Source organism: Poecilia latipinna, unplaced genomic scaffold, assembly GCF_001443285.1.
Source record: "Poecilia latipinna isolate Pla-1442-1.1 unplaced genomic scaffold, P_latipinna-1.0 Scaffold2477, whole genome shotgun sequence".
Lineage (NCBI taxonomy): Eukaryota > Metazoa > Chordata > Actinopteri > Cyprinodontiformes > Poeciliidae > Poecilia > Poecilia latipinna.
Window position 1 is genome coordinate 61133 of NW_015115093.1, and position 25941 is coordinate 87073.

A 25941-nucleotide genomic window follows, 5' to 3' on the forward strand; every position below is an offset into this window, starting at 1 on the left:
TTGCTCAGAGGCACAGTAGCTGCTAAAGCAGAAGAGAAAGTTAAACATTAACTTTCCCCACCCAGATTTCTTCTCTTTTTTTTGACAGGAATTAAACTTCCCATTACACGTTCTCCGACCGTTAAGCCAAAATCCATTTCAGGGAGAGATAATAGCTTCTAAAGAGACATGCAAAATAGACTTACACTTTCTCATGTTAATATTTTCCATCTACGTTGACCAAAAATAAGGTACTCTAGGGAAATAAAACAGAGTTTCACTATGAGTCTGATGTTTTCCTGCAGCTGCCTCAATTATGGGCCAGATGTCCTGGAACTACAGGTCACCTGACTGCAAGTAAGAGAATTTCAAAACTTGTTAAACTGGCCATAAACAACCCATTATGGCCGTACAGACCATAATAGGTGGAAATGATTTATTGTGGTAGTTTTATTTAGCTGATCAGCCTAAGACAAATGTAACCAAAGGCATGAAAACTTCTCAACTCCAACTCAATATTCTAAATTAATGGATGTTAGAATGACACTTAACACCAACCTACCATTTAGACAGAACCGTGAAAAAGCCCTACATGTCAACAGATATTGAGTTGGGTGGCGGTTAATAATATCAGCGGTTTCTAGACGTTGTGGGAAAATACTCTGACAGATTGTTCCTACTCCTTTTAACAAGTTCTCAGTAAAAGTTACCTGATTTTCTGAGAATCTGTAGACTACCCAGAATAAAAGCAGAGCTGCCCCTCCCCTACCTGTTGCTGCACACACCTACTCACTTTCAATAAAGATAAATTCACAGTTCAAGATGTAGCTTTAAAAGAGCATCATCAGCTACCATTATTTTGAAACTCAAAATAAAATAGCCTAATGTTCTCTGAAATACAGTTTCTACAGATCTGATAAGATTAGGAGCCCCTCCCCCACACGTTGCTGTACACGACCAGTCAGGTGAATGAACAAAGGCAACACTTTTAGATGACTAGTTATTAATATATCACTTTATTTATAAAGAAAAAATAACATTCTGCACAAAAAAACATATTTAACAATCAACCTCTAAAATCAGATGTTTATTCAGTTTTTTTAATTTTGTGTTTAAAATGTAAAAAAAAAAAAAAACAACATCCATGTATGTGTTGTTTTCGGAGTAATTCTCCCTTTTCTTTATTAAATAAAAGTATATTTTATGTGAATACAATAGTAGTATTCACATAATTTCTAGATTATTCTACCAGGAAAATCGACTATAGGAATATCTGGAGAGCTTGAGGTCCAAACTAGCAACCTAAAATCTCCTCATGACATTATTTCTGATGTCGCAGAACTAGACAGCCCAGATCCATTTCATACCTTAAAGGGATTATGAGGGATGATGAGTTTCTGTTAAAATCCAAGTGGTTACCTGCAGTAGATAATTATCTTCATTTAGTATAAATCCAGACTAACTGATGCCAGAACCTAATAGCTTGTCCAAGCAGGTTAACTTCTACGGTCTTAAAACAGCCTTAAACCTTCACACAGTCGTTGCTGCAGGATTGGGGCATTTATTTATATTTTTACAGAGAAGCCAGTGATTATTTACACAGGAAACAGAGGTTGGAGTCGGTGTGCCACCAATGGTCTTCCTGTAAGATTCTTTGATGAAAAAGTAAGGAAGTGGAAAAGTCAATAATATAACATTCACTTAAATCCATCATTTTTACATTACCTTACTTTAATTTTAGATAGTTACTCTAAAACAGTGTTTCCCAAGCCTGGTTCTCAAGGCACACTGACCTGCATGTTTCACAGAGGATGCTCATTGGTGCTGCACAACCCAGTACTTCAATTTCTATGTAATGGTTTCCATATAAATAATGTCTAAATGGAAAAATTACGATGTGTTAAACTGTTCTGAAAATAGCATTTATAATGTAGAAGTAGAAGTTTTGAGAGTCCAACCAACATTTATTTATCCTAAATGAAAACACCAAGCGCGTTATCTGCTACAGGTGAGATACTGACTGCTTACAAGCTTCTAACAGAACCTCAGTTTAAAAACCCTCGTTTACACATTTCTTACAGGTTGGATGTATAGTCTGCATGCATTTATCACAGCTGTCGTTTGTCCTAGCTGAACACAAACACTGTTTATTCTTTTCAGAATTTCTGCCTGGAACATGAAACACAACAATCCCTCCATTTTTACATATTTCAAAACTCTGAAGCTGTAGTAACGCAGCAAAACCCGCCTCCTCTGGTCCTCATGACGGACCTCCTCTTGCTACATCCCGGTCCGTTTGCCCAAGCCCTGATGATCTAATTACAGCCTAAGACTTGTTGACTTTGTATATAAAGAAGAGTCAACCTAAAACTGCCATCCTGTCCCCTGCCCTACTTCTTTATCAGCCCCCAAATGAGATTCACACAGTGTCGCAAAACAGCAGCTAGTCTGAGGCCATACTGTGAGGCACGAAGGCCTCATTTACAATACAAATCAGGGTGGGAAAAGAGGAGAAATTTAGGACAAATGCAAAGTCAGACCAGGTCAACAACAGAGTCATTCACAAACAAATGCTAAAGGCTGTGAGAATAAATATGCAGAAAAAAAATTACTTTCTCTCTTTCCCAGTTGAAAAAGCCCTGAGCTGCAGATAAAGAAATACAGCTCTGAAAAAAATTAAGAGGCCACTTCACTGAAAACCTCCTGGTTATTCCACCAAATACTGATTTCTGAACTCTTCCCGAGTTAAAACATTAGTCTCGCTGTTTCTAAATGAACATTAACTTGTTTTCTTTTTTGTTATTTTGGCCATTTCTCATTTTCTGCAAATAAATACAACATTTTTGCTGTTGTTGACATGTTGTCAGCAGTTCATAAAATAAAAGAACAATGTTCATTTTACTCAAACATAAACCTATAAAAAGTAAATCAGAGAAACTGATCATTTTAAGTGGTGTCTCATATTTTTCCAGAGCTGTATTTCAGCTAACGTTTTTATGAAAATGATGATTAATAATAATAAAATCCTTTCCGTAATTCAGTTTGTTTCAATTTGCTTAACCAAAGTTGAGCAGCTTCATCTCCAACTGAACTGGGTGTGAACGCATCTCAGGCTGCAAGCGTGTTTATGCTGCAGTACTCCAGCATGCACACTGTGTTTTTTGTGGTCCCCAAAAGTGCAGACTGGGTTTCTGCTGAAACAGGAAGCAAGCTTTTATCTCTGCTGCTCGGAGCAACTTTTAGAAACAGCTTCTTAAAAAAGTTAAGCAGAATCATTTGGTTCAAAGGAGGGTAAATATATAAAAAAACACAGATTAGGAGGAGGTCATCTTTACATACAGAAAAGAGGAAGCAAACAACTAAAGCTTAAACATCCTTCCACGTTACAAGAAGAGCGACATTCTGTTCTGGTGAACTTAAGATTTGATGCATGAAGCAGAGCATGACTGACTTTATACAGAAAGAACCGCTGGAGGCGAAAACCGCCACACAAACCCGCTTTTCTGACGTTCACCTACAGGACAGGGGAAGCCAGCGACAGATTAAAATCAATTTGGTCAGTAATTACTGATTAACACACCCTGAAAAATAGATGTGGGTTTGGTCCAGGGGCTTGCAAAACTCTGTTCCCGCCCTTGCTTCAACACCCCTTATAAGGCAACAATTTGTAAAAGAAATGAGAGAGACAAGCACATCAGTTAAAGATCGCTGTGAGCGTTTCTGAAGACAACGTGCAAAAACAAAAAAAATCAAGTTTGAAACCCTTTTTATAAGATAACGTTCAAAAACACAGTTTCTATAAAGCAGCTTAGGTTTAATGTAAACCACGTTGATCATAAAACAGTGAAATGCGTTTCACTTTTTCCATGATTAAGATGTGAAGCAGAAGTAAGCGTGGAAAAAATGAGAGGTTCTTCAGTTGAACTGGAATAACTTGTTAAAGCTCCCGAGAGACCTTTGACAGGACAAGGTGTGTAACTGAAAAATGTCATAAAGTCAGGTGTCAAATTAACTTATTTTCTGTTTTCAATGGGACTGTTACCAAATGTACACCCAATTTGAACCCAAATATGACAATCAAAGGTTAAATTTATAAAAATGTTCATCAATTTCTGAAGATTGGCTTCAAACATCACAACCAAAACGGCTTCAACTATCAAACTAAGCGAGAAGTTTACATGAGAGTTGTTCACAACTGACCTCAAAGACACTGGATTCGGATGACAGGATCCATTATAGCGATCGAACAAGAGTCGATCGCACCGACCATTGGAAAAAAAAAGACAACAAGAAGGTGAAACTGGGAATAATCCAAGACGTATTCAGATGAGGGGGAAAGGTGCCTGAAGCCGTGAAGTGGCCAGATCCACACCTCTTCCTCTCACTGACAAAACAAAAAAAAATTACACAGGAGGGGGGAAAAACACGACAATGCAATGGCTGCTGTTTGAAACAGGAAAAAAAGCAGAAGTGTAGTGAAGCAACTTGTCCTCTCCCTATGAGTCACGCAGCACGGTCGCCATTGGTAGAGACGGCCTGAGGCGCAGGGCCTTCACCTGGCCAATCAGCGAGGAGCATGCAAATGGTTTCAGGTGAGTTGTGCTTGGCGGCGGGGATTGGATGAGGGCTGAGAGGGGGAGGGAAGAGCAGAAACGACCAACATGGAGGCCACACCTAGAACGGGCTGAAAGACGATCAACGGGTTCCTCCAGCAGAGGCAGAGGAGTGCTGGAGGTGTAAGTAAACAATCAGACAGGTATGCCTTCACTTTAGACTTTGACCAAACAATAAGGGCCAAGCAGGTGATTAAAATCGTCACGAGAGAGAAGCATGCTCTGTCCCTTTAGAGAAGCATGCTCTCTCCCTTTAAAATATGGAAAGGGCATTCTAAGCATTTAAATTAATCAGTTTGGTGATGTAGTTTTATTATGCACCCATTTTCCAAAATATATTTTCTACGAACACTGGGGCAGCTCATTGTCAAGGTTATTGAAGTTAACTAAAACTAAATAACAAAAACTGAACATATTTTTATCAAAGCTGCAGTGTATAGAGTGTATGACAATATATTTTTGTACATATTTGTTGAAACTCTTTCTATCATGACAGTTTGGTATGAGACAGATAATCTGTGAAAAAACTGATCTCCCAGTGCTAGAAACAACCAATCAGAGCGAGGAGGCGGGTCTTAGCGCTGTCAATCACAATCTAATGTGATGCTGCTCATCTCTTTCCCTCACCCCACTTCCTTTCTGCTACATTATAGCTAGCATAGCATGTTGTGAATGCTAAGACTAGTTAGAGGAGATCTTTTCACACATTATCTGTCTCATGTTATAATATTAGGAAATAGTGACAGTTTTAACAAATATGTAAAAAAATTCTCTCAGTTACTTATTGCAGCTTTAACTGCTGAGTTTCCCCCAGTGTATTATAAGCCTGGCAGCCCGCCATGCTTTACTTGCCCCCCGCCTGGCTAAGCGTTCTAATTATTATTAGAAAAATAATTTAAAAAGTAAATTAAAATTTTTTTAAATTGCCAATTTTTATATTTTTTACGCTGGATTACAAGCGTCTCTGTCGCTCTGAGCATTTCACTAGCAGAGCAGATCTATTCCTAAAGGACAGGTTTATAATATTTAGGTTTATAGTTTATGCATTTAAAGCCGGGTTCTCTGTCAGATCAGCGAGCTGGATGTCGTTTGGACTGCCAGTACCGATCAGCTGCTTCCAGGGTCCTACAGACCAAAAGACCTGATAGCTCTCCATCTTCAGCTTGACAGCAACCATTCTGTCTGGTGCCCACCAGCTGATTCCAGGGTTGCTCCTAAATCAGGTACTGACAACCCTGTGTACAGCTTACAGTCTGTGTAGATGCCATACTGGGCCAGATAGTGCGACATGTAAAACAAAAGGATTCCTGGCTTGTCCTCAGGGATGTTTTACATCCCTGATCTTCAGAGTAGGGCTGTTGTAAATTAATATTTTAGTAATCAAGTCATCTATCGATTATTCTTACCATTAATCTAGTATTCGGATAAAAAATTATCAAATAAAATATTGATAAATCCCTAACAGTTACTTTTCTGTAGTTTATAAAATTAACCTGTAACAATAATAGCTCACTTTCTAAGTTAACCTGAAGAAAATTCATACAAAGATCTGAAATTACATTCAATTTAATATTAAAGAGGAAAGCTCACAAATACACTTATAAAAAATGTCTATACTCCAGCTTTTAGTGCATGTATTCATCTTCAGCCAGTTAAATAGATGAGTTCTCACCTTGCCCCATACCTGTCCAGCTTTGGGTTTGAGAATACGGGAAATGTTGTCTGGAGTGGTGGTGTGGGGATATTTACGCACCTTCCTTAGTCACACTCGGAAACTCATCTACCAGCCATGTACCGCCACGATGCGCTCCGCCACCCGTTTGTTCACACCGGGATGATATTAAATTTATTGTGCGGTTCTTCCGTAAAGCTACACCTATACTGTAACCATCAACTACTCCGCCGCCCGCCGTGTTCAGTCTATCTGCTCACCTGTATAAATACTCCTGCAGCGCTTCCAACCAGCAGCTCCCGGAGGAGAAATGCTGCCGTACTCCAGGCATCGCGCCAGTCATTTTAAGGATGTTTATTGGTCCCCCAAAAACGATAAAAACCCGGGCATTATCATCAATCAATAAAATCCCCACGGGCCGAACTTGAAAATTGGACGTTATGCCGCTAACACTTAGCTTTCGTCAACAACTCATAGGCGGAAGTGAGACCTCCGTGCAACGCAAATAATGTTCCGGCCGGAACACGGTGCGCTAAATAATAAAACATAAATTAACGAAGCTTAAAGGCAGGTAAATTTTCCTCAAGGAATTTTAATAATCGAGGTACTTGAATCACTCGAGGAATCGTTTCAGCCCTAAACCAAAGTATGAAAAAAATTTAAGCTACTACTACAACAACTAATAGGAACTAAACAAAAAGAAAAAAAGTAATACAAACTAGAAAACATACTAATTAAAACTAACTGATTTACCCGAAACTATTATAATCCTGTTTTTATTCACACAGAAACATTAAAGTGTCCTAAAATGCTCTTTTTATTCCTCCAGACATGTAGGTGGCGCTAAATATGGATTATGAGGATACACAAAAATATTCCAGACAAGGTTAGGGGTAAAACAAAACGACAACAAAAAATAGAATGGAGAACAAAAAAGATAATGTTTCATGTCATATACACCAAATTCTCTCTTTACTGTCTGAATATTTCAGCGGAAATTTAGACTCAGATATCGGGCATCATTTGGACAATTTGTTTTTGTGAATTTCTGCTCATCCTGTAGACCCAGTTGAACCCGTTGAAGCTGATTTCCGGGTCGCTCAGTGTGGTGATCTGCTGATGTAGCCCATCTGCTTCATGGCTTCATGTTGTGTATTCAGAGATAGTTTTCCAGATAAGTTACGAGCAAATACTTGTTATTTGAGCTCCTCGTCTTAACCAACTGCCTGTTCTCCTCTGACACCAACAAGGCTTTATTCCTACACATTTACTGGACTTTTCATCTCCTGTAAGCCAGAGAGATGATTGTGAATAAATAGAAATCCCAGTAGATCAGTGGTTTCTGACCAGCCTGACTGGAAACAACAATCATCTCACTTTTTAAAGCCACTTAAATCCTTTTTTCTTCCACATTCTTATGTTCGATTCGAACATCTTCATGCCAGAATAGTTGAATTGCCGCCATGTGATTGGCTGATTGATTGGTATTTACCTGCAGCTGAACCTCATAAAGTAGCAAGTGATTTTATATCTACTGAAAACTCTTATATTTTACATGTTTTCCTGAGTTTAAAGCATTTTGCTTTCAGGCAATAACATAAAACAAACTGTGAAAATATATAAAGAATATTTGACTGACAGAGGGAGAGCAAACTGTCTCTCTTCTTCACATTTACCAAAAAAATGTTGCATGTTTGATCTATAAAACATACAAAGTCCGTCACAGATGTGATCAGAAAGAAAGAAGAAAACTGCTTGTATAAAATTGTGTTAAAGTGAACATAGTAGCAGATAATGAAAATAATCTTTCATCAGAAGTGAACTTAAGCAAACAGGAAGTGGTGGTCTTGTGGTCAGTGTGTTGAGCGCTCTCTGCGTCTTCAAACAGCAAGAACAAACTATATTTAACAGAGCCAGAAGTGAAGTATTTATATAACGGCATTAAGCCTAATTTGGTAAAGTGGAGAAAGAACAGATGGCTCGACTTTTAAAGAGAGACTAACATATTAAACGCCTCAGCTCTCACTGCAGCCAACAATGATTTTAGTTATTGATTGTTCTGACGATTAATCGGATAAAAACATTGGAACATTTTGAAATTTTTTATTTAAGCCTTTTTTAAACAAAGTGAGAAATATATCAAAGCATAATTCCTTTTTTAAAAAGGTAAATACTTATTTTATTGCCTTACTTTACGCTTGATCATTTTGTAACAAAAAACATACTTCATGTGAAAAGCTCACATGAAGTATGTGAGCTTATTCCTACACATTTACTGGAGTTTTCATCTCCTGCACTGATGTTCTGCTCGACTTGACATCAGTGCAAGTCGATTATTTTTTGGATTAACCAATTAATAAAAACATAGAAAAAGGTGATCAGTAGGAGATTTTATTTTATTTTTTATATAATTTGAACCAAGTGAAGCTAAAAGCCACTTGAGGAATTAGAAGTAGAACATATGTACAGAAAAACTTATTTTTTCTAAATCATGAATGCAAAATGTTTCTTTTTTTGTCCGGTTTTGGCTTGATTGCAGCTCTGATCTGAGTGTGTTGTTCTTTCAGTCAATAGCATCATCATATTTAATAAATACAGACAAATCTGTGAAGCAAAATGCCAGATCCTGATTATTTTTAAAAGCCATTTAGATAGTTACAGGCATATCAGTTTTAAGCAGTTTGAAAAGTATGGAGTCTGATTACTTTTCATTTTACATTATGATTAAATTTTCCAAGAGATTATTGGTCCATCTGTTCATCCATATATCTGTCCATTCATTCATTTATTCATCCATCCATTTCCATGTTTAAACCCCAAACACTGTTTTATATAAAATGTCCTCAGAACCAATTGAGGAACTTTGTTTTCATGCAGCAGTAATTATAATTGTAACAATTGTCGTAAGTAACTCATTTCCTACATTAATAAATGTTTTGATATGTTTATGGTATGTTATTCCGATCTACCAGTTATACCAGAATTAAAAATTAGAAACAAGCCAATATTTAAAACATTCACAGTAAAAAACACAACATTTTACCAAGTTTGTTGGTCTAAGTTTTAGTTTAAATGTCTTAGTACACTTGAAATAAGACAAAACTAACTTTCAAGTAACTTTTTGGTAAGATATAAGAGCTTGTTATAAGTCAATAATTCCCTAATATTGATTAAAGAAGCATTAGTTCCACTGGCAGATTATTTCACTAATATAATCGCTCATGTTATGAGTGAAATAATCTGCCAGTGGAACTAAAAATCCTAGATATCAAGAATATTTGGTAACATTTTATTTGAAGGGGGTTGAATAAGACTGTCATGACACTGTCATAAACATGACATAACACCTGTCATGAACATGAATGAGCCTTCATGAATATTTACAACTGTTGTCATAAAGCGTCATTCGGTAAATTATGACACTTTTTATACCAAGTTGACATTATTCAAAATGTCTTTGTTATGACAACTTGACATTAACCAATAAATCATTACCGTTTAAACTTTACCTTTAATAACATAAAGATACCTCATTTTTAAAGTGCGATCAGTAATACTTTTATAACAAATTTATATCAGTAATGATTTCTTGGTTAATGTCAAGTTGTCATAACAAAGACATTTTGAATAATGTCAACTTTGTATTAAAAGTCATAATTTACCGAATGACGCTTTATGACAACAGTCATAAATATTCATGAAGGCTTATTGATGTTCATGACATGTTTATGACAGTGTCATGTCAGTCTTATTCAACCCCCTTCAAATAAAGTGTTACTGAATATTTTTGGAAACTATGCAAACGCAGCAGAACATTATTAATATTTAATAGCCTCAGGGTCAGTAGTTTGCACACCTACTAAACCAAATCTGGAGTAAACTCCCATATTTTATGAAATCCATAAGAATTAAGGGTTTCTTTTAAAAAAACAACAGGAAAACAATTCTTTTTCTGCCACCGTTTTACAACCCTTCCAAGTTATCCTTTGTAATCCCCCCCATTATCACAGTATATCCCATCTCTGCTAAATGTTGGGGGTGAGAAAGGCAATAAAAGTGAAGATGTTCAAATTGCTTTTGCCTGGAGACATGTCAGTGGGATAAAATGAAACTCAACCTCTGTGTGAAATCACAAAAAGCCCTGTATCACACGCTGCATTTTTGTTCTACTTTGTTCTCTCTACGACAGCGTACCAACCAGAGCAGACAAAGAGCGAGCCTTGATGTGCGATCAGTGCGATCAGTGCAGAGACGTGTGAATGTGCAGACTACCTGAGAGGACACACCTCTCCTTTGGTGCAAAAGAAAGAAAACCAGCTCGCATGTTACTCTAGCTGTGAATAGCAGAGGCCATCAGGAAACAGAAAACAAAACAGGAAAACACAGCATAACTTTATCAAAACAAATTATAGCCATTTGTGGGTGCCAAATTCAAATGAAAAGATTATTAAAATGAGTTTTTAATGAAGCACTTGGGCGTAGTAGTTTGTTCTTCAATGCCTTTTCTTTCAAATCAACCACAAACTTCAACATCAGTTATTGGAATTTTAAGTGACAGTTCAAGGTAAAGTAATGCATGAATTAAGAGGAAGCAGGGCCGGATTTAAGAGAACAAGGGCCCCAGGGCTGGAGTCAGTTTTGGTGCCCAAAACAACATAAAAGAAAAACAAAAAGAGAATTTTACTCTTGTAAATTACAGTAGATTAACAGGAAGATCTACACATTACAGCTAAACCGTCCCATGTGAGATGGTTGGTCACATTAATACTCATCATGATCATGACAATTATTTATCATAGTCATCATGATTATGACTAATAATCATGATGATTATTAAATACCAATAAAGTACACTGAAGTTTGTGGATGTAATGCGATAAAATCTGAAAACGTTTAAGGGATATGAACACTTTTGTAATGCATTTTAAATCAGTAACCTATGAGTGTTAGTTTTTTTTCTCTCAAATGTTTCAGAAGCTAAGTTAGGACTGGGCGATGAATCGATATTAAATTGATTAATCAAATTTTTGGTTGTTGAAGATTTAATCTAAAGGAAGGAGAGAAAAAAACCACAAAAATTGATTAAAATCGGATCTGGTATTAAAAAAAAATTTATTTTTAACTCATACTGCCCTACGATGAGTAAGGGACAACATGACAATAAAAGCAACAATAAACTATTTATTAAATGTTTTTTAGGCAACTGTAAAGCTGTTACACAGCAATTATAGCCCCACAAATACTTGAAAAACATTCCCATTTGTAATGTGCTTCTTTAGGACACCAGCCACATAAACGAGTGCGATTTGCATCACTAAATTGTAATTTATTAGTATGTTATTGATGCTTTCATTGAACAAGAAGTGGAGAAAACTGTTTTGGCGAGTTTCAAACATCAATTAGAATTTATCATAGCAACAATAATCACGATAAATGATAAATGATACAATAAATGCCCGCTAAAGATTACTGTTATTTATTCTTAAAAGCATCCCTGAAATAAGCCTAAAATTCAATGCTTCCTTTTCCTTAGACTTGGCTCTGTTTCAGACAAACTTCTGAGCTACAAGCTGAAAGATAAATTTAATTCCCGAGCAGAGTGTTTTGGTAAACGCTACAGCTCTCAATAAGCTTTCAGATATCAGGAGAAGATCCTTCAGTCAGAGATACAGAGACGTTTAGAGGACATTCATGTATTTGTGCAGCTCAGAGGTCATACGATGCTCAAATCAGAGCTGTAAATATTTTTACCGAGGCAGTTAGATGTCTGCCAACGAGACAGAGGTGGATCATACAGGAGACCCTGAATGAGGTCAAAACCCGGGCAGCAGTGAGATATTTCACTTCACCTCGCTGATGGGGTAAAAATTATTGAGCGAGAAAACACTTCGATTCCAGATTATTGTAGAAGATTAAAGGTCAAGCGGCTATGCAGCATGCCAGCCGGTTGGGGTCACACTTTTTGTCGCAACAATCTAGTTGGTTCAGGAATCCGGCAGCTTGTGGTGTGATGTGGTTTATCATTCTCGGACAGTGACTGTGCTTCGTTTAGTCCTGAGCTGAGATGATTCAGTGTGCTGATGGAACAGGACTGCAGATAGAGAGACCCAACAAGGAGCTGTGTGTGTGGGAACCGCTGGAAAAAAGACAACATTCAGTATGCAGCAGAGTGTGAATCATTCATTATCACCTCTGAGCAGAGAGCAATGCAAAGATCACATGCCTGCGGCAGCGTTCGGCTTACCTGACGATGCTCACAGTAGTATGTGATATGAATAATGCACAAACATGCAAATCAATTCTACAAGATATAGAAACATTTTCACATGTTAAAGAAAACTTTTTGCAATTTAGTGGGATTTTATGTCAGAGCTGCGACATTAGACAGTGGAAGTGTAAATGGTTTTTTAATATTTTTTATTGAAAAAAACGCAAAATATTACCAAATATTTTAGTTTAATTCTAGTGCATATATCTTAGTACACTTGAAATAAGACAAAATAATTTGCAAGTAACTTTTCAGAAAGATATAAAAGTAAATAATCTTTAAAATTGATAAAAACAAAAAAGTATTAGTTCCACAGACACATTATTTCAAGACATTTTTCCCATGTTAAAAGTTCCACTGGCCGTGTTACCTAGCAATGCCAGCCAAGCCTAGCCTGTCACCTAGCAACCCAGTTTTAATTCCACTGGGAGATTATTTCACTAAAAACATGGGAAAAATTATCCTGTTATAAGTGAACAACTTGCCAGTGAACCTAGTATTTTTTCATCAATATTGATAAATTATTGATATAAAACAAGTGCCTATATCTTCATGAAAAGGTACTTGTAAGTCAGTTTTGTTTTATTTCAAGTTTACTCATATATTTGCACTAGAAACTAGATCAAAAATACTTTATATATATATATATAGATATAGATATATATATTTTATATCTTTGCAATTATTTATTTTTTAAATTCTGGAAAGTGTGTTATGGATTTGTATTCAGCATTTGTAGAAATCCTCTTTCACTGCCATTACAGCAGAATGTTTTCTTGGTATGTATCCACAAAGTTTTAACGTCCAAAAACGGACAATTTCCAATTTTTGCTAAATTAGCTCAAGTTCAATTGAATTGTGGACATAAATTTTCAAGTGTCACTAAAGATTCTCTATCTTACTTGTTTGGAACTTTGACTAGGCCATTCTAAAGCATATGCTTTGGTCTAAACCATTCCATTTTAGCCCTGCTGTATAGCTAGGGTTGTATTAGTAGATTTTGGAAGAGGTTTAATAGGGAAAAGATATTGAAAACTTCCAAATATTTATAGAAATATTCCAAAGTACCACCACAAAATCAATGCGTGCGATTGCAAAAAATTTATTGACAAAAATAATAATAACAAAAAAAAAAGATAATGAACAGCTGGCATTTCCTGTCCACTTCAACAATTGTGCACTACTTTGTGATGGCCTCTCACATAAGATCCCAATAAAATACCTGAATGTTTGTGGTTGTAGCAAGACAAAATGTAGAAGTTTAAGTGGTATGAATACATAAAATATAAGGGTAATTTCAACAGTTTTCATTGTACACTCCAGTTTGTTGTATCAATAAACCTGAAGGCCTGTAAATATGTTTAAAAATCCACCATGCTGTAGTTTTTATAAACAGAGATAAGATAGCATTGGGTTTACTGCTGCTCATTCCACATTCACACACATGCAGACAGCATCACATTAATAATTAAAGACAAGGAGCAGGCCAAGAATCCACAACATGAACGCCTCACCTCTGAGGGCCATTTGAGCCGCCGTCAGTCAGACGCGTTACGTCATTCACCACATCAAGCTGCTTCTCATGCAGGTGTAATAAACAAAGACTATTTCCAACAGGTTGTCTTTTTTGTTGATTATGCAAAAAACAAAAAAACAAAAAAAAAAACACAGACAACTGCATTGCTGTAGTTTCGGCTCATTATTTCTCAAGCACCATGACATCCGTAGAGTAATATACCAATATAATGTTAAATACAACTCAGTATTTGTCTTTTTATAACCAAGCTTTTTTAAGTTTAACCATGTTTATCCAGAAACATTTACTGAAAATCTGACTTTGCTGCACCGAAATGAGCCGTTATTTAATTTAATTAAACTCAACTAAATATAGCAAGAGCTTTAAAAGAAAGTAAGGCTGGACAATATGGCTGAAAAACTGGAAAAAGTTGTTATTGATAATTGTCAATATTTTTGTTTTAATTAACTGAAATTCTGCCTAACTGGTGGGGTGACCTTTTCGGCTTTATCCAGTTTTCCCTCCAACTCATTATTTTTCATTATTCTTAGGCAGATATTAGGCACAGTGGCGGAACATTCGCAAGTTACCTAGCAACAGGTTTGTTGCTAGGTAACTTGCTCACTCTTTGGTTACCTAGCAACAAGTTTGTTGCTAGGTAACCAAAGAGTGAGCGAGTTAGTTGATTCTGCCCACCTTGTTTAGCAGCTAAAGCCTTTTCCTCTGCCTACATCTCCCAGAATGCTGTACAGTTAAAATATTCAACATTGAGAATATAAACTATCAGATGTATTATCTATTGATATTGATCACGTCTATCGCAATATATTGTTATTGATTTATTGTCCAGTCCTAAAAGGAAGTGACCCAAATCCTGTTCTTATAACTGAGAATACATTTGTTCAGTCAAGCCAAAAAAATAAATAAATTTGAAAACTTGATCCATATCTTTCAATACAGCTAACATACACAATCATGTTCTAATCTCTGGGTTACCATCTGTGTCCTACACAAAAAAGACGACTTTATTTGCCTGATTTTAGTTCTTTATTTTATTTTAAGTTCTTCTGACTGAACAATTTTGGCCCATATGACAACAAGTTTCAACACCCCTTCTTTAGAGTATATGCTATTGCCATTAGCCTTGATTATAATATCCTGCACTGCAAAAACACAAAATCTTATCAAGTCTTTTTGGTCTAGTTTCCAGTGCTAATACCTTATTAAGCTTGAAATAAAACCAAACTATTTATAATAAGTAACTATTGAGCAAGATATAGGAGCTTGTTTTGAGTCAATAAATCCTTAATATTGGTGAAAAAGCATTGCTCCATTGGCAGATTAGTTCACTTTTCCAATGGAACAAGTACTTTTTCATTAATAATAAGAAATTGTTCTCCTTAAACAGGCTCCTGTGTCTTCCTGAAAAGTTATTTGTAAGTTAGTTTTGTCTTATTTCAAGTGTACTAAAATATTTGCACTAAAATCTAGACCAAAACTACATGGCAAGATTGTGTTTTTGCAGTGTAGCTTCTGTGTACTTAAATAATTAACCAAGCTTGAGAACATCTCGTCCTAAAAAAGGGGGAAAAAAGCATTCACCAGATACAAAAAAATAAATCATTTAAAGCTCATTATCCACTCTACCAGCTGTCTTTGCTTGAAGTTTGTTACATTATTTGGGAGTGCAAAGCGGACAGATCATGTGGCATCTTCAGACAAAGCTCAGTGTAAATCCGCACTGAGCTGACTCAGGAGAAGCCTTCATGATCCACTCACAACTGCCTCATTACCTCCAAGCAGACACGAAGAATAACAGGCTGAAATGTCATTATGTGCTGAAGCTGCAGACAAAGACAGCTTCTATTTTCGCAAGGAACTATTTTGTGCCTTGAAACGACAGTGAGCTAAAACATTACAAACTCAGCCACTCCTTAATGGGATTACATGAACATCAGAGATGCAGCTCAATACGCTGGCGGACCTGCTAGGACCACAGCGAGCAACATAAATATATTGCAGTAATGCGGTTAGCTGATCTCATGATGTCAGCATGCTGAGAGGGCCAACAGCATCCTCCCTGCAAACAAAGTCACACAATGAGCCACGGCTCAGTGTGTGTACATGACAAACAATCCTTGTTCTCAGCAGCAATATGCATTGTGATAGACACATGATCAATATCAATAAATAGTACATCTGATAATGTATTGAAAATACAATATACAGAATATTCACTGAACCCCAATCCAGAACCGCACAGCATTCTGGGAGATGTAGGCAGAGGAAAAGGCTTCAGTTCTTAAACAAGGTTGGTGGAATCAACTAATTCACTCATTCTTTGGTTACCTAGCAACTCACTCATTCTTGGGTTACCTAGCAACAACATGTTGAGTAACTTGCACAGCAGAATTTAACCGTTTTGTAACAGTGCCTCATAACTGCTTAAAAATAAACAATGGTGAGGAGTGAAAACTGTGGATAAACCAGTAGAGGTCATGTCACCAGTTTCACAATATTTCATATAATTAAAACACACAAAAAAAATTGTCAACACAACATTGCTAGTCTATTAACTCTATACCAACGTTTTTACCAGCGTTGCACTGAGAAGTAGCTCGTATAATGAGCTCAACTGATAAGCAGCTCCACCAGGTGTTTGCTAATTGCTGCTGGCTAGTCTGAAGGAGCTGAGTAGGGGAGTCATAGGGATGTGGAAGCTATGTGGAAGCTCTTCTGCAGCTCTGAGGAGCCACAGCTCAAAGGGGGCATTAGGTTTTGCACAGCTGAATGGTTGCCATGGAGATTAAAGGATTTCTCAAACACATTAAAGAATGAAAGCAAAACTCCAGGTATGTTTTGATGAGGGAATAATATTATATCATGATGCAAAACTAAAAAAGGTTGATTTTACATGATGTCCCTTTAAAACACTCCTTAGGAATGCCTCAAAGAACTTGCTGAAATGTCTGAGGTGCTTTCCCAGGCTCTAAGCTGCACGGTGTCTGATGGCATTGCAATCTCTGGGTTGTAAGTTTGATCTCCAAACACTCCACATAACATTCCAAGAGGGCCAGGAAAATTTTTAACTCGTGTTCAGGTGCCAAGTGTTCCAGGACAATCTGCAGATGTTCCCTTCCCACCCAGTTATTAGCATTAGAGTATGCTAATAACTGGGTGGGACTATCAACAGCCGATTCCTACAATACCAGTCTAACAGGCCACTTTATTAGCAAGACCTTGGTACCAGATTGAATGAGTTGGTAATGTTCTATTGTTCTATTGACATGAGAGCCTATGGCAGTTCCTGCAAATTTTAGGATAAAGCCACAATATTACAAGAATAAAGTTGCACAAGAATGAAGTTGAAATAATACGAGAATAATGATGTAATATGAGAATAAATTCATAGTATTTTGAGAATTAAGTCATAATATTTTGAGAATAAAATTGTAAAAAAATAAAGCTGTGATGATACGAGAATAAAGTCATAATATTTCAAGCATTGCTCATAATATTTCAAGAAAAAAGTCATACAAGAATAAAGTTGAAATAATACAAGAAAAAAAGTTGTGATAATATGAGAGGCCATAATATTTTAAGAATTAAGTTACAATATTAAGAGAATAAAGTCTAAATTTATGACTATTATAAAACTTTATTCTTGTACAAACATGTATTTATTCCTGTACAACTTTATTCTTGTAATTTTATATTTTTTTTACTTCTTTATTTATTTCTATATTTTATTTTCTTAGCGTGACCATAATACTCTGTCGTATGTTTCTTACATATATTGAGCTTCTTCTTTTTTTGACTAGATTAAAAAAGCGAACAGAAACAAAAGATAAGTGTAAAAAACAGCTAAAGTTACACTGACCTACTAACAGCTCATCAGACTCTTTTATAGAGATCTAAAACAGGCACGTCACGCCTACAAAGCAGAAAACAGGTACAGTCTGCGTGACCAATCAGAATAGAGATCATCCTTAAAGAGACAGGACCCGTTTTTTTAAGAGAATGAAAATGGTTCAATATAAAATAACAAATATCATTGTCTCCATTTAGTGAGATGTTGCTTTGTGCTATTAGATTATTAGAACCACTTTATCTAATTTCACCATGAGTCACTATGACCTCACAAAACAAATTCTTTACCATCAACAGCCGATTCCTACAATACCAGTCAAGTTTTCCACATTTTTTCCAACTAAAAATAGCCCCGAGTGCTTTCACAGGATTACATCATAACAAGGTAGGGATTCGTGGAGCAAAGGAGACTCGATGACTCGTCCGTGTCACATGCTGGTGAGACAGGAAGAGGCTACAGGTGGAATTTCCCCTTCTCTCTCTCACTCCTTTCTCTCTGACGTCATGTTCGGTCAGAGAGCGCGCGCTGTTGCCGCTGCAATCAAACATGTCCGACAAGGTGATCGTCAGGTGTGAAATAAAGAAGAAGAGAAAAGCTGGGGTTCGTTTAACAGCAGCTTACGATTAGGGAACTTTGCAAACGTTTCCCCCTCCCTTCTGCTAACAGTAACAAGCCCAGCAAAGGGTATTTTTTACACGTGAAAAGCGGAAGTTCAATAGTTTTATTTCTCTTTTCACAAGCCGGTTCCTGCCTTTCAGCGGGTGGTTTGAGACTTCAGCCATCTCATGACTGTTTGTTTAGTCATAGCATATGAACATTGCCATCTTGTGGTTATTCTTAAGATGCCAAATTACATTTATTTTCACATTTATGGCATGGAAAAGCATCAAGTTATAAAGTTAGAAACAAATTGTTTTTAAATACAATAAACATTCTACTGCCTAAAATGCAATAATATAGTACTTGATCATTTGCAGCTAAAATGATCAACATGTGAAAAGCTCAGCTGATCAGTTAATTACTTTTTTATCAATAACTATAGTAAAACATGTTTAATAAGAGATTTTTTTTACAGAATTTGAACCGGGTTAAACTAAAACTGCCACTTGAGTTCAACATTTTTATAGACTGAAATGGGGTTTTTTATCTTTAATGTAAAATGTAAATTTTTTGTACATGTTTGACTTAATTAGTGCTCTGAGGAGAGTCTGTAGGCTCCAGTTAATGATTAATTGATTACTTAATTATTCGATTAATATTTCAATAATCCATTCATCTAATGAATCGTTTCAGCAATATAAGTTTCACATTTACAATTAATTAACCAAAGTAAATAAAATCACAAATAAAGTGTGAGAGTCTAGCAATTTGATTCGGTTCTGGTTTTTAGGGTGATAATTCAATTCAGAAACTATTTTCAATTCTGAAACTGTTTACACAAATAGAACATTTGTTTAAAACAATACATGTTTTCCAGAAGTGATCCGCGCCACTGTACTGCCACCCTGGTAAGCAGGAGGGGGTACAAAGCATAGATAAACCATGGCTTCGAGAAAAATAAAAAGAAAGCAGAGTACTCAAAAACTATAATTGAGTATTGTTTGTAATATACTTATGCTGTTTGTAAATTAGATAGTGCTAATTCTAAGCTTGTGGCTGGTTTATTGTCGTCATAGCAACTCCAGTTAGTTACAGATTCCTACCAAGATGGCTGTCAGCTACAAAGTTTCCGGAAGTGTGACGTCACATGAGAGCTATGTATTCTATAAAGTTCCAATCTGTGTCAAATTACATCAGTTTACATTTAAGCAAAAACAGGTTCATGCATAAAATTCTGTAACTTAAATTACCCGTATTAGGTTAGCTTAGCTGTCTGACTTTTACTTTAAAAAAATATCAAAGAATTATTCAAAATATAATTTTACAAAATAAATGAAGCATCTTAAAATGATCCGGAATTCCCAGGATGAGGTCTGTTGCAATAACAAATTTTGCTGGGCGATAAATTATCACGGAAGTTATTGCGATAAATGATTATTATTTTGAGACCATTTTCAAGTAATATACAGAATGGCATAATAATGCAAGTACAGTCTCTCAAATATCAATAACCTTTAAATTCTACTGAACATTTAACACTGAACTGGAAAACATTTTAAATATTCAAAATACATAAAGCAACAGAAATAAATAAAATGAATCATGAAGTCTGTGTAAACAGAATTATCCTTGGGGAAAATAAGGGCTAGCTGAGACCAAAACACCATACAGAAGACTTTTGTCATCCAGTTTTTAGTAGAAAAAGAGAAAAGAAAAAGTAAATAGTCATGCAAATGGAAATTATTGAATTTGTTTTAATTTACCATGTGATTAATTGATTTATTGCAGAAGGCATGCCAAGACTAGGAATTGTGATTCTCTTTAGAATCGATTTTTTTTCTGCACCTCTATTTGAAACATTACCACCCCTAGCAACTTGCAAAAGAAACAGCTGTAGTCTTTCCCATCTCTTACAAGGCTTCCCTGAAAGCATTTGTGGAACTGGAGTGCTGCTTTCTACATGGGATAAAAGCCCAGTTCTTCTTTTTGTGGAGTTGAATCAATATCAAGGCCCATTAAGGCGGGTGGGTACATCTTCAGCAAGAAGAGGTGTCTGATGTCTGAGGAGCCCTTCGCCATGAAAAAGAGGAGAACGGCAGCTCTTCGCTGCTGCTGTCCTTGGTCATCAGAACGAGCCTGAGCAGCTCAGACTGCTGCCAAAGACAAAACGGTGCCAGGATAAGGAGGATACCGGGAACTGCTCTGGCCTCCACACACACACTCCACTGGTCCGAGGCTGTTTTCCTGCAAACCGAAAGCTATCAAAGCAGAAAGGAATGGGGCGAAGGAGGGGCTGCTGTGTGGGCAGCCGTGTGGCAAGACGTTCCTAAAGCAAGGGCAAACGATTGAAACAAACAGGATGACTTCATGGTGGAGTATATTTGGAAAGCCTTGATAATTGTTTTCAGGGGACTGAAGTTTCCAATTATCCACCAGGCTCTGCCAGTGTTCCCACCATGGGAAGACTTCAGAGGGGGGGACGGAAGGGAGGGGTCGGTGGAGGGCCGGCGGGTCGGACTGCTGGTCCTCTCTCTAGTGGGACAGTAAAACTAACATTTCGTAACTCTCCTCCCTTCCCTCTGCGTCACGACTGCCTGCTCAGAAGTGAGCAACCCTGGCCAGCCAATGAAACACTGTTTGTCTGTCCCAGGATACAAGCATCTCAGCCCAAAAATGTAAACATCTGGCAAACATTTTGACTCCCCACAGATTAGGGTGGATGAACAGTAAGAAAAAAGCATTGCAGACATGCATTTGTAGAAAACACATAGCATTTACTCAGAGACGTGATCTGATCACATCTCTGAGTTTTCGTCAATATGTTCAGCCTGGAATGGTCTAGGAAAGAGTGACACACTGCGTCACCAGCAGCTCCAAGCAGGTTTTTATTTCTTGTTTTTAAGCTAAATAAAGCTGGAACTTTATACTTATAGTAATGGAAACTTTAACTTTTCCATATTTTCACGTTACAACCAGCAACATAAATGTGATTTTGTCCTAAATCAAGGCAACTCAAATCTCTTGCAAACTCGAAAAGGTCTTACAACATTTCATTCAACAAAAAGCAGATCTCCTGTATTTCCTGAAAACAAAAACATTCCCACAGCATGATTCAGCCTCTACCATGTTTTATGAAGAGGGATGGTGAGCTTAGGGAGATGCACAGTCCTAATTATTCCATCGATCTGTAACAATCTGATTTCTAGAGAACTCTGGATTCTCTCTGACTTCTTTGCTTAATGCCAAGTGGGTCTAGACTTGGCCCACTTACTTTCAACAAAATCAACAAATACTTTTTATGGGAATTAGAGTAAATGGGGCTGAATACGGAGCACTTTATATCTTAAAATCGTTAGAAATTAGGACACAATTACACACTACTGCGTCTCAGCTAGAATCCAACTGTAATTGCTAAGGCAGGGGAAGTTCATTTGAGCAACACGGTAATCCAAAGTGCTTTACATGATTAAAATATAAAAAACAAACATTATATAGTAGTGGTATAATAAAGGAAAGTCATGAAAATTTAGAATAAAGACTAAAACTAATCATGATTCAGTTATCAATGGAAGGCAACTCTGAACAAATTGGTTTTTAGTCTTGATTTAAATTAACTCAGGATTTCGGCTGTTTTGCAGTTTTCTGGAAGTTTGTTTCAGATGAAAGAAACATACAAACTGAATGCTGCTTCTCCATGTTTGGTTCTGGTTCTGGGGGTCCAGAGTTCACCAGAACCAGAAGACCTGAGTGGTCTGAAAGGTTGATACAACAGATCTCTCAAGATCTTGTTGGGACATTAGTAGGAGTGCACCAATAATCGGCCCCAACTGCCTTAATTTTCGGATATCGGTGATCAGCCAACACTTACATTTGTATCAATCTTACCCACAGATCGTATCTACACTGGAAAAGGTCTAAAAATCAACCACTCTGTCCTTTGACTCTGCAACAGGACTTGTTTGCATGTTTGCAGTCTATGATACTGTTTACAAATCAGTGACTTTCTTGCTATACATAGAAACATCTCAGACAAAAAAGTCAGTACTATCCAAAGTCATAATCGGCAGGTTAGGCTTATTAAAGATCGATAATCGGCGATAGGCCAGAAAACTGCAATTCTGGTCTATCCAGAAATGTTCTTCAGGAGGTAGAAGACTGATTTTGTAATTATCTTTATGTGTGGGTCAGTTCTGAATCCATCACTACGAGGTTTTGGATCTGATTACTAGTTTCTAGGTAACAGCATAAGGTGTGTGCTGACTCTTAGTTTCTCATTAGGTCCAAAAATTCAGTTTTTGTTCAGTTGAATAAAGTTAAGAGACATAACTTTGTTTTAATGCTCCAACACTTTCAGAAACTCCTTCATTTACACCCAACATCCCACAAAATGCTAAGCATTGTACCAATAATGATGAAAAGTTGAAGGGGAGTGAAGACTCTTGCAAGGCGCTGCCTCTGACCAGGTCAACACAACTGTATGCTGCTCATAACAAAACACTCCCTTCAAATAATGAGCAACTGAGAGACAAAACAACTGCTGTATTCTTCTGTGACTTGTGACTGCTATAAGAAGTGCACAGACTTTTCAGCCTGGTCTCAGTGTGGTCACATGCCAGCTGACTGACACAAAGGGGAGTCACTGTAATCTATGGAGTAGTGTGGGGAAAGACCTTCAGGGTGGTGTAGTCCTGCTAGTTATTAATAACATCTTTTGATTTCACCCACATTAATTTAACAGCACACAGAATTTTGTACTTGTAGCATTCAGTACAAAATAGAATGCTACAATGGTTAAGTCTTGATACCATATCAACCTTGAGACTTCACATGATATTCTTCACTAGATAATAAAATATGTACTAATCCAGATCACCTTCCCAGCAAACAGTCACACCAACATGGAAGATTGTATTTAAATCCTGTCTGTACTTACCTTGGAAGAAGATGTCATCACTGAAGCACAATCCGGGGCTTTCTACAGGTACTTCACATCATAAAACGTCCAAATACATAATGACTCCTTTTAGTGCGAGTCGGCAGGCTGTAACGGTGCTAAAGCTACATCATCGCTCTGGCAGCCGTCAGATTTTACCCTCCCGTTGCTGCTTTCGTGTGCTTTCCTGACACAAGGTCGCGGTTTTCTCCGACAGAGGCTGCTGATGCGTGGGGAATTCCTAGCAGTCACATTTTCCTGGGAAATAATTGGCCCGACAACAAAGTTTGGCAAAAGCCCTGCAAGTTCGCCTGTCAGCACCGAGGGGGCAGGACAGGTTCGGCGTTGAAATTAAGTTACTTTTTATTTTACATCATATCCCGCTTCTTTAAAAGTACGAAACAAAAAGGAGAAATTTTATGTCATTAACGAGAGATTAACATCAAACAGGCTGGACAATAAATGCGTTTTATAAAACGTTACTCACTCGCAGGTGTTCATTTGAAAACTGGTAGGCTCAAACGCGTAATTTTGCGGACGAAAGTGCCGTTTGCTTTGCTCGCCTGTACTCCACGGACTGATAAGAATTGACACAGAGAGAAACAACTGGTAATGTGCATCTTCCGGGAATGAATGTCCGATGTGGGATGAGGGTAATACACGATAATTCCTGAACGGGCGGGGTCCGTGGGGATTTTTTTCCTCGGAAAACATTAACGGGTGATGTTTGAACATATTCCGACTGCTGCTATGCTATGTCATGGATAAGATTTTAAAATAATAGTCATTTAAGAATTAAAAAACTTGTTCCCATACCGGGAGTCGAACCCGGGCCGCCTGGGTGAAAACCAGGAATCCTAACCGCTAGACCATATGGGACTTGTACATGTCAGACGACAGCTGGGGTTTTGGAAGATTACACCTGTAATTTTGAACTATTCAGAAGGGTCTACTACAAACAGCATACATGAACTTTACAAAAGAGAATGGGCACATTTTTACCACGTTTTAAAAATATTTTTAAAACAAGAATAAAAGTCTTCCATCTAACCCTAAAATATTTTGTAACAAAATCAGAATAGTTCAAATAAATTAAGTTTAATTATTCTGACTGATTTAAGCATTCAATGTGTTTCCTATATAGTTTTAGAAATAAATTAAGCTATGTTTATGTGCCTTATAACCACCGCGCTGTATTTCATTCTGATTGTCCTGTTCTATTTTGAAATTCAGATATTAATTTTGTCTCATCACTAATATTAATAGTTGAAAAACATTCTTCAATGCATTTTAAAACCATTAAGATTAGTTAAACGTAAACTTTACACCTTTTATTACAAAAAAGTACTTCGTAAGCCACTCATAATGACGTACAACCTAGTGGGCAACTACGATACATGGATACATGGATCCTAGCAGCATCTTGTGGTCTTTCACCGGTACTACATACAGAAACTAGAAACACTTTCCTGTTAAGACAGTTGATTAGACTGAGCACAAATTGTAAGTTAACAAAGATAAAATATTAACTAATGCAAATGAGGACCAGATACACTGTGAAGCTATAGTGGGTCGCTAATGCTTTTTGCTTCCCCAACAAAACGAAACAGGGTAGCAAACATATGACGTAATTCATGTGGAGCAATCCAACTGAAAAGATAGGGTTCCTCGACTGATTTAAAAATGCTCTAGTTAAATGCTCTAGTTAAAACAATAAGGAGTTTAATCTAGCTTCAGAAAAAAACATTATAATTCTACATATTGTAATTTATTTATACTACGTTGTTGTGATTTTGTTGCCATATAACATTAAAATGTAATCAAAAGCAACCTCCCCTCCGTGGCGTCAATGGTAACGTCACAGACGAAAGGCAGTCCAAGTATTTGTCAAACTAATAGCAAACGTTGGCTGCCCAGCTATCAGTTGAGGAAATATAACACCTTACAGAAGATCTCGCTATCTTTTGAGCTCTCTTGTTTGTTTGTTGAGGCCTTAGTTCTTCAGATTAGCACGATGTCAACTCCAGCACGACGACGTTTAATGAGAGACTTTAAACGGTAAGTTATAGGGGGGAACAGAAGTAGCTAACATTAGCATCCTGAAGCTAGGTTTTTTTTTATTTGTTTTTTTAGCATTAGCTCAAGTGACAAATACAAGGTAAACCACAAAATAGTCAGTAGTCAAACAGATCTGTAAATGTCAACTAAATGTATCTTATTGTTAGTGTTACTTGTTAGTAATTACAGTTTAGTTTAATGGGAAACTGTTGGTAACGTTTAACCAACAGGTCCGCGTCTACCGGCGTAAGCAAACCAGATTGTAGTTGTAACGTCTACGTTGTGTAATTCAGGACCGGTGATTGCTTTTGATGGTGTACGAGCCACAAATATAGCCTTTATTTTTTTTTAAAAAAGTGTACATGTTTCCCGGAGACTTGAACAGATGCGCGGATGTAGTTGAAGTCAGTGGCCATATGGTCCTTCAGCTA

General features: G+C 36.9%; 1 protein-coding gene and 1 non-coding gene across 5 annotated transcripts in view; both read right to left on the reverse strand.

Moving 5' to 3' along the window:
* elf1 (E74-like ETS transcription factor 1) overlaps positions 1 to 24088 on the reverse strand; it is a 62539-nt gene extending 38451 nt beyond the window's left edge. For 2 of the 4 annotated variants that reach the window (XM_015019757.1, XM_015019754.1), the window contains exon 1: positions 4180 to 4453. The gene's annotated coding sequence lies outside the window, so the exon portion shown is untranslated. Of the gene's footprint in view, positions 1 to 4179; positions 4454 to 23452 lie in introns of those variants that run through there. The other 2 variants (XM_015019756.1, XM_015019755.1) reach the window with 2 other exon arrangements.
* Positions 24089 to 24259: 171 nt separating this feature from the next.
* On the reverse strand, positions 24260 to 24331 carry trnae-uuc (transfer RNA glutamic acid (anticodon UUC)). Its single transcript has one exon. It is a non-coding gene; the product is annotated as a tRNA-Glu (tRNA).
* Positions 24332 to 25941: the final 1610 nt, after the last annotated feature.